We start from the raw sequence: 9,498 nt of genomic DNA on the forward strand, positions 1-9,498 counted from the left end.
TTGTTCCCAACCTTGATTTCCACTTTAGTTAGGGAAAAATATGGCTGACAACAACTTTGGAACAAAAACCCTTCAAAAAATCGTTTTTTTCTGAAAAATTACCCATATTGGCCATTATATGACCGTAGCACCGATACGTACCGATATATATATCGATACTCATCGATACGTGCTGATATATACCGATACGTACCAATCGATACATACCGATACGTACCAATACATACCGAAACGTACATTTTACCTTAATTTTATATTTTTCATAGAGTCATATCGAGGCATGTCTTATCGTATCGATGTGTATTAGTGGTGTATTGATGCATATCGGTATGTATGGTAGGATATATATCGATACGAAATGATTTAAAAAATTCAATGTATCGTATCGGTGTGTATCGTATCGGCCGACTAAATTTAAGATACGTATTGGAGGGTATCGTATCGGTATCGGAGATACTTAAAACCATGGGTAAGACAGACCTTGATCTTTTGCATAACCAAACCAACCACAGCTGGCCTGGTGGGGGCATTCATAACTAAAAATATCTCGTAAGAGAAAAAAATTCCCACAGCATAGTGCAATATCACCTCTAACATTGACTTTTATTTTTCTCAGGGAAAAGATCTAAATCAAGTTGTGTGGCACTTGCACCTAGATACAGAAGGAGTAAAACGATGACCCGCCTATTTGAAATACAAAAATTTCATCATTGTTAACGCCCTTATGTATCATCTCTTAATTCCCCCAATGGTGCAGGGGCCATGCGATCGGACAATATTTTTTTTCACCATTTTTTTTAATTGTTTTTTTCACTTCTAACTTAACTATGTGGGCTCCATGTAGATTATACCATTCTCTACATGTGGCCTTTGGTGTGGTAGGGAGATTCTCTCCACACTGCCATTGTGGGAAACTCTCCCTATTTCTAAATACCCCTCAGGAGTTAAGAGACATATAATCTAAAACCTAAATAACGAATCAGAAAACACAATAAATAGAAAGATGAAACAAATACACAGACAAAACACAAAGATTTATGTGATTCAACAAGATTACCTATATCCATGATAAAATTGGAAATGCTTCAATAACAATGGAGAATAGGGTTACACTCATCCTCACGCCTCCTCTTTATTTGAGAATACTTTTGCTATGAACTCATAGAGAAACATAGGGACATTTTACAGAAATACCCATATGACCCCAAAATTTTCATTGGGCTACCACATCCTAACCCCTGCATGAACCCCCGACTCTTCAAAATCAGCCCACAAACCATGCGATAGAATACAAGACATCCTACAAGGAGAAGACGGGTTTTAATTTGTTCACTCTTTATGCATATTACCACTAGTTTCTTATTATTTCTTTTTAGGAATGTATTTGTCATTGGATATTCTAACAAGTGATCAAAATATGTAGGGCTTAGGAAATGAAACATTTCGAATGATATTAAGGGAAATAAAACAAAAATTTCAAGTATGCATTTTTATAATTTCGTAAATTCTGACGGTTAAAAAGGTGGCAAGCAGCGATAGGATTTGAAATTCAAATTTTATCTTGTAATCTTCCATGTACCAGTTATTCTCTCTTGTATGCCATCCATTTCTGTTCATCTTTTCACTGGATTTTCAAATTATTATTCTCCACTCAAAGTGAACATTGTTCTATTTGTCCAGAAGTTTTAGAACCATCCAACTTGTTACATGATAGATATTTGGATTGTCTATGAAAACTTCTTCCCAAAAGAATTCATAATGGTTTTTCAGCATGGTTCCTTGTGATAAGGGTTTTTATTTTCCACAAATCATTAATCATGGTCAGATTTATGGAAGGAGAGTGAGACTCAACTCAGTAAATAACCAGTTTGAGAGAGAAAAGAAGATGAGGCAGTACTTGCAAATATTGATGTATATATCATTTTCCTTTCGAGTGAGTTTCTCTTCATCTACCGTGAAGGAAAACCTTTTCTTTTTTCCTTATATCGATCATAGTTGAGGTGAGCCTCTTGTTCCTCATCTCTAAGCTTTGATTTCTCAATATTTCAGTACCAGTTAGACTTAATAACACCCTCGAATGATATTGGTAGAACCATTGGGAGTACGATGTCTTGTATTCCTCACTTGATAATGTCGCTTTGTAACTTTGTTGCTAAAGTTATTCTCTATAATCTGATTGAGGCGTAAAGACAAGCGACTGTAACTATATTCTCTATTAATAGAGATGTAGATCTCTTCTCAGCGTAGATGTAGACAATCTTACGGAATCATGTAAATCTTTGTGTGCGATTGTGTGATTATTTATTTATGATTTCTATTCGTTTTCCCCATTTCTTTTAAGTTCTTGATTTTTAAAGAACAAAACAATAAAAGCTGATTCTTTCCATTAATAATTGTCACTAGATTAAATTGTATGAAACACCATTAAAAGAGATTAATTCAAGTTTGGGTTTTCCCTTGATACTCATGATAGGGAGAGGGCACCATGGGTTACATATGTTCATCATGATAAGAGGGTGAATGCTATGTTTGGAGAGACATTGGTTAATGATGGACACACTAGAAGATAATTAGATAGGTGAGGAAAAGTGAGGTTCAGTTTCTTATCTAACACAAGCATGGGGATTGTACTTCCATTTGCTGCCTTTACATCATTTATTTACTCATCTATTGTTCTTTCCAGAGACACAATGCTATAGTAAAGTAGTAGCACTTGGGATTCGCGTGATCTCTTGGAGGAATATAAGAGATTAAAGAGGACTAGTGGCAATAGTCAATGAGTGTAGGACTTGTTCCTTTTAAGAGGGGGAGGGGTTACTAGTGCTAATAGTCAATGAATGAGGACTTGTTTCTTTGAGAGTGGGAGTGGTTAAGGTGAATAGTATATATTTTAGTCAAAAATTAATAAATTACTAGAAAATTTAGATTTTTTTAAAAATAATTACATTTGTATATAGTTCATCTTGGATGAATTTTATTCTTTATAGGAAAGGGTCATTGAAAAAGGCTATCCCAAGGAATTGATTTAGCTATAGGAAGTGTGGTGATAATGTTTGAAGGGGGTGTAGCCTAATGACCCACAAGCATGGCAATACATGTCCACCTCTTCAGCTCTCCCATAGTTCAAGGAATCAAAATTGAATCGGGTAGATCAATAGAGTCCGATCTAGATTCTGGTCTATTCTCTTGAATTGCTTATACTTTACTTTCAAATTAATAATCCTCCATCGGAAGAGGAAGGTTCACTCATCCATCTAAAGTCATATTATTACTTAACTCATTATTGTATAAAGTCGATAATGCCTCTCCATTGTTTTTTATTCCCATTCCAAGGCATCCAAACCTCTCGGAGAAACTGTCTCCTTTGATCTTACTTTTTTTTTTTTTTATCAGTAAAATAGACAAAAATATAATAAGATCCCAGAATCCTTATGATTAAAAAACTCCAAAAAAAAAAAAAAACCTTTAAAGTTTAGAAATTCTTTAGTTCTTCTTCCAATTTTAATTTCTATAAATTCCAAACATCCTACGGAATTCCGGGTTCTTAAACCATGGGCTTCTCCCCCATCGACTTGGAAACAAAGCATACATACACAGAATCTACCAGGCCATTTTTATTCTGTCTGTCTTAATCTCCATGGATAGACTTTTCCTTCTTTCTTGGTGTAGGAGCCCACCTGATGAGCCTGTCCTGAGTCAGAGATTCCAAATTCTAATTGGCAGGCAAATCCTACAATAGCTTCCTAATTCCCAATTGGTGACCTTTTATCAATAATAATAACAGCAACAACAAAGCCAGAAAAGTGATACTAAGTTAATAAAGAGTAAGCAAAGCTTCATTATATCATCTAGAGAGGACAAAAGAAGCTCCCCACCTCCGTACCTCACCTCACCTGCCCACACCTGCCGACCACCATTAGAGACCATAATGAAATTATCCCATTCACATTAATTACCACCTTTGACATTTCTCTATCCTCTTCCTGTCCTTCACGCCCAAGTCCCAATCGTGTCCATACCCAGTGACCGAGGAAGGGACTCAGTGGGGTATGGTGTCTTGTATTTTATCGTTTGTATAAGTAGGTTGATTCTAAATGGTTATTAAAAGTCAAAAGTCTTAAGAGTTATTTATAATATAAGGTTTGTTATATATTTGTAACGAGAGTTTTTCCTTTGTAACTAATTTTATAAAAGTGTGAGGATGAACGACTGTAAACAATACTAATCTCCATTAATAGTGAAAAAGAAAAACAAATCTTAATTCAGGACATGAACAATCTTATAGAATTAAACCACGTAATTCTTTGTGTACACTTATGCAATTGTTGTTTGTGATTTCTATAAATTTTCTAGATGAACGACTTACTAAGCAAACAAATGCGCTGATGGTCACCACTGATCAGTCATCGTCGTCGACGACGTCGTTGTTGCATGGAAAATGGGAAGGATAACCTCTGTGTATCTCTGCGTGTGTGTGTTAGTGCGGAGGGTGTTAGTGGTCAGTGGTCACCCACGTGAAACGCAGCTAAAATCGATGAGGGTATTGGGTGGGCCTTCGTCTTCTTTGTAGTCTTTCTAGCAATAAAGTAGATGGGCAGTTCTGAGGTCTGAGGACCGAGGACCGAGGAGGGGCTGGCGCTTGTGGCCGTGTGGGAATCGAATCTGACATATTCAATTTCTAACTATTAAAAGGATTGGTGCAGAGAGGGAGAGAGAGATCATCTCTGATTCGAAGTTAGTGAGTTCTGACCACTGACCCACTCAGTCTGATCGCTCCCATGGTGGGAACTGGAAACTGGAAAGTGTGAACTGGGAAGGAGGGAATAGGGCCACCTCAGTGCACGTGAGACTCTCTCTCTTTCTCTCTCTTCTGTCACTGTCTGAGACATGTCCACCACTACACGTGTGGTTTAGCTCACTCTGCCACTGCTATCCACCCCAGATCTGCCATCTTCCCTGATGTCATAATCATCTTCATCTACTTGGGCTTACTTGATGCTTAGTTAATTAAAATTTCCTTTTAACAGACTCTGATGATCATATAGCACTACTCTGCTGCTTCTTCATGGGCATGGCTTCAATTTTACAAGGCACACACAGATGCCTTGCATTACATAGAGAAGTTTTATATCATGTGAAGTGGGTTCAGTCTCTGCTTTAGCAGTTTGAGCTTTTCTTTATTGGTTTATCTAACAAGAACTACTACAAACCTTTCAGCTGTGTATAAATATGTTCACATAATAACTGGAAAATCCACTTTAAGTTCCAAATCCTGAGTCCAGGACTCCAGATAAATCAGCATCCTGAGTCCCAGATAGGAGTATCCTTACTAAGAAGTGTTGGCTTCCTAGGTACTACTTAAGGTATAAAAAAAGGAGAAAATACAAAAAAATAAAAAAATAAAAATAAAATAAAATAAAATTTTAAGATGGGCGTGGAGATTACAGTTGAGCAGACAAAGTTGCTTTTAGTAAAGAAGTATAAAGACCCACTAACCAGTAAAGACTAAAGGGAAGCCTATGTCTACGTCTATACTGTCACACCCCATTCACACAGAACCGGGCCAGTGACCGGGTTAACACCGGTTAACCCAAACCTATCAGGATCATCTGATACAGTATTCCACCACAGCATACACACAACTAAGAAAGAGCTCATCAGTTCAGCAGAAGACTTGATTTACTTGTGAATATTCCCATAATACTTGATACCCGAATTGTGATACAGTAGTTAAATACATGTGGGCCCGAAGGCATGATATTTACACAATAAGAGTACAATTCACATATCAAGTACATAAAAAAAACCATAAAAAATCAGAGTATACAGCTCGGCTCGGTATCAAAGCCTAGAGCTCAGCTCGGTATCAAAGGTTGAGCCTAGCTCGGCATCTCAAGGTAGAGCTCAGCTTGGCATCAAAGGTGGAGCTCAGCTCGGTATCAGAACTGCAGTCCCGTAGCACAACTCTCGCACGAGCAATCAGTGGCGTGCTCTAACTCCTCAGGGGCCCACCAAACCTCTTCAGGGAACTCAACTGTGGGACCCGCCCTGTGCTCTTCAGATGGATGACCTGCAAAATCATCTAAAAGATGTGCGCACGTGGGATGAGCTCACTAGCTCAGTAAGTGGAAAGATGGACCACACAGCAGTCCACACAACAAATCACAATCATATGCACTATATGCTATGCAATACATTTTAAATCACATCCACCTAAGCAACATTACTAAGTCTTTGGTTTAGTGTTACTACAACCACAGTGCGCGTATGCTCCGGGTACGAGCCGTGAACTCCATCCCGCGATACGCCCATAGGGCTGTCAAAGACGGCCCACCGTGAATACTTAAAAAAATAAAAACATGCCGACCACCGGCTCTCAACATAAAATAAATGATAAAAATTAAAGGTGCTGACTCCAGCAATTGAAAAGCAGTACGATTGGCCCTCTTGAATATACCACCGGGGTTGCCGACTGTCCTAATGACCAGCCGGGCGTAATGTCTAACTGCCACAGTGACCCGACAACCGCGACCACTGCTTCCCCCCAAATGGTAACCCAACACCTTAACCCCTGTTGGGAAGGGTCGTAGGACGGGAAGATGATAATCCTAAACCGCATGCTCCTATATGACAATAGTACGATTGCATAGTGCCACCGCATCCCATACCACGGGCCACCAATGCATTCGTTTCCAATCCGACTACGGCATTTAGTCTATTAATACATCATGCACAATGATGTTAACATTCATCACATAAGCATATCATCACTTGGCATTTAGAAAATAAACACAACACCCATGCATAACAATGTGAGGATGACTAATCTACATAGCATTTTCATGATGACATGGCTAGACTAGATATGATTAAATGAATGCCAAACAATGCCTTGAAACAAGGCCAAACGTCCTTTCCCCACTTACCTGTAATGTATAAGGACTCACGCTCGGTACGGGTGAGATCCGGTGCGAGAAGCGTACGCTTTGGTGAACCTAACATAAGTGAGCGGGGTTAGTATTTCGCCACTTTGGGATCAAGATTTACACGATCCAATGATAAGATCATGTTTAGAATCCTAAAAGAAGGTCACACGTCCGTTTTGGGTCCAATCGGACGTAAAAATCACGTTCGGAGCCTCTCGGGTGGGTCGGACAGCCCACTTGTCTGACCCACCAGTCAGACCCATCGGTCTGGACCGGTGGGTAGGTCGGCCCACCGATCGGCCCGTCGGTCTGGCCCGTCGATTGGGCCCGAGGGCCTTGCTAAGATCGGCGGGCAGGGTGGCCCGCCGGTTGGGCCCGAGGGTCCTGCCCTCTCAGGCCGGTGCCCACAGGTGGGCCAAGTGGCCCATCGGTTTGGCCCATCGGTCTTGGCGGAAAACTGTTGTTTCTTTCCAAACTTCCCCCAACCTTTGGGGATTCAAATGAGGCTTTTTCAAACCCATTCTTCACTCATTCAAGGTCTCATAAGATGGTTCTAACCTAGATCTAGGTTAGATTTAAGGAATGGGAAGCCATCTTACCTTCTTTGCTCAAGAACACCTTCAAAACCCCAAAATCAGTTCAAATCAACAATGCTTCTCCGACCTTGTAAATACTTCTTCAAATCCTTCAAAATCAACACATAGATCATCTATTAAACCTTAGATTCATCATTTCAAAGGGGATTTACAAGATCTCAAGAAACCCTACCCAAATCAAGGGTTTTACTTGGGTATGGTGAAGGTTTAAGGAACCTAGCCTTTGCTCACCTCTAAACGTAGATTTAGTGTTAGAGATCACTCTTCTGGCGTCGGAATGGGAAGATCAAGCCTCGGCGCCACTGAAATCCATCTCTTTTTCCTCTTCCTTCTCTTCTCTTCTTCTTCCCTTTTCTTTTCTCTCTCCTCCCTATTCTTCTCACCAACGTACGAGTGTCATAAATGAGAAAAGAAAAAGGGAAATAAATGTTACATATACTTCTTAAAATAACTAAGTATTCACATGGGTGGGTCACTCAGGTGGGTGGATGCGCCCACATGTCCGCCCACCTGAAGGCCAAAACTTGGGATTTTGACAGAATTCGACCCTCAGCACGAATCTCACTCTTGGCATACGATGTAATATACGTATACGCCTTAATATATGGCTATATACTTGCTTTATCCGTACATGGCCTTATGATAGGTGCATGTACACGGCTTGGGTACACCCGTATCTTCTGGCACTGGCTCGAACTTGTCGGGTCAGCCAGTGTTTAAGATCACCCTTGCCATCATAGTCCATAAGGAACCCATTTTAACTCTCTTCGATTCGGGTCCTGCATGATTAAACCTGGTCAACCGTGTAATCAGACCAGGTTTAAGAAGTAGGGTATTACATATACTCTCCTCTCCTCTCTGTCTCTCTCTCAGATTGGAACTTGATGAAATATATACAAAAAAGAAAGGCTTGTTTGGTGATCCCCAGATCACTACCAAACTGAGAGAGAGAGAGAGAGAGAGAGAGAGAGAGAGAGAGGGGAGTAGGGCACTCAAGGCCACATTGGAGACCCTTTTTCTTTTCCCAAGAGTCTCGAGAACCAGCTAGTGTAGGACAAGCCCCACCTCACCCTTTCAAATTTCAATCTATTCCCAAGTCTCAACTCTTATGTTTTAATGTTTCTGGCCATGGCATGTCTACTTCATGCCCCCTCTTCTCTCTCTTCATGCCTGCTGAAGCAGTAAGTCTGTAACTTTGGATGTTTACCAAAAAAAAAGAGGGGGGGGGGCTCTAGTCTGTACTACCATGGATGATATGAGGGTCCCAACTCCCATTCGCACCACCCCAGGTAACGAAATGCCATTGGGATCTGAGTCACAGCCGTATACGGGTCTCTGTTTGATGACCAAAACTACTATTCTTCTCTAATTCTTTCTGTGTCTCAGGAGCTTTTCACTGTGTTTGTGAGAGTATGGTGGGACCAGAGAAAAGATTTTATGATAAAAATGCAATTTTGGCCACTGTCCTTCACTGCAGGAAGGTACAGATCAATCAATCATTTTGAAAATTTCACCCTCCCATTAGTCAGCTCAGAAGCATAAGAGGGAGGGGATCTAACCACCACTTAAGACATCTCTAATTAGGGGCCTTAAAATAGGCCCAAGCCCAGACTATGGCCTTAGGGATGTAATAATTCCAGGCTAAGCCCTACCGGACTATCCCTAAGATTAACTACATTTGGTTGCAAAAAAAGTATGGACAAATAGGTGCGGGGTTCCTACACATGCAGCCTGAAGAGTCCATGGACGGGGAACTAATAATGCTAGAACACAGAGATCAGATGAAACTAAAAATTTGTGAAACACACAGACCTCAATATCCTATACTTACATTTCAGCCCATGTTAAGTTTTGGGCTACCAAAAGGGTGTTGGGGACTAGGAGGAGGTGCATAGATTTACATAAGAGAGGGATATGTTTTTAGATGGCAGGTTATATAATAGAATTGTAGTTTGAAATTAGACATGTCACCCACC

This window comes from Macadamia integrifolia, chromosome 3 (genome assembly GCF_013358625.1).
Source record: "Macadamia integrifolia cultivar HAES 741 chromosome 3, SCU_Mint_v3, whole genome shotgun sequence".
In the NCBI taxonomy this organism is placed as follows: Eukaryota; Viridiplantae; Streptophyta; class Magnoliopsida; order Proteales; family Proteaceae; genus Macadamia; species Macadamia integrifolia.